The sequence below is a fragment of the Corvus brachyrhynchos genome, unplaced genomic scaffold (assembly GCF_000691975.1).
Source record: "Corvus brachyrhynchos isolate BGI_N302 unplaced genomic scaffold, ASM69197v1 scaffold158, whole genome shotgun sequence".
Classification (NCBI taxonomy): domain Eukaryota; kingdom Metazoa; phylum Chordata; class Aves; order Passeriformes; family Corvidae; genus Corvus; species Corvus brachyrhynchos.
Window position 1 is genome coordinate 302,341 of NW_008239756.1, and position 990 is coordinate 303,330.

Sequence of the window (990 nt, forward strand, 5' to 3'; positions counted from 1 at the left end):
CAGCCGGCTCCAGCTGCAGCCCACAGAGCCCCAGTATTCCCAGACACGGAGAAAGGGGCTCCTGTTCCGCCAGGATGAGCCTGGCTCTGTTCATCCCAGCTCCAGCTGCGTCCCCGTGTGAGCCCCTCTGTGCTGCATCCCACAGGACTCCACTTGTCCTCCCGCTGCCTCCCAAGGGGCTCAGCCAGCCCCGGCGTTCCCAGGGTGGATTTTATTTCCCTCTGAGAGCAGAGCTGCTGGATCTGTGCCAGCCTCAGGCTCCCCCCTGGTTTTTAATGGAGTGAAAGGAGAGGGAAGTGTGGAAAAGAAAGGGATGGATGGATGGGAATCATGGAATGGTTTGGGTTGGAAGCGACCTTAAAGTTCATCTCCCTTCCAAGGGTGGGGACTCCTTCCAGCAGACCAGGCTCCTCACGGACTAGAGAAAGGAAATCGAGGTGTAGAAATGAAAACATTGTCCCAGAGCTCCCTAGAAAATCCGGGATAAGGCTGATCTGGCTCCGGGACACCTCGGCACCAACCCAAGCATCCCCCGGGAACTCTGTCCCACACTGCCCATGCCAGCAGCAAACTTTCCCCAGCCACGACCAAGCCTTCCAGCGAAATTTCTCCTGGAAAGGCCTCGGCACCACCAAACCCGGGAAAACTCCTTGGAAATGAAATGAAAAGCCAGGAAGAGGGAAAGGGATGTGAGCGGGGCCAGGATGAGGCCGGAGCCCTCGGGACGAGCTCCCCAGCCTCCTCCAGAGGGATTCAATCAGGAATGATGCGAGACAGAGCCCAAACAGCCCCCGGGCAAACGAGGGAAAGCCAGCTGGGTTCTACTCGCAATAAAAATAAATAAATTTTCCTTTCCCAGCCGCTTCCCCGCTGGAAGCGCTGGAATAATAGGGCAGAAGCTGCTGCATGTGGGACAGCAGCTCTCCAGCAGCTGATTTGCTGCAGAGCTATTTTTGCCTGGCTGCGATCAGCCAATCTTGCCCCGAAAAG

The 990-nt window shown here is 56.9% G+C and overlaps 1 protein-coding gene across 2 annotated transcripts in view; it reads left to right on the plus strand.

The window, feature by feature from the left end:
- The window catches only part of ATCAY (ATCAY, caytaxin), an 8,939-nt gene that overhangs the window by 976 nt on the left and 6,973 nt on the right, over nucleotides 1-990 (plus strand). The gene's annotated exons all lie outside the window — the stretch shown is intronic.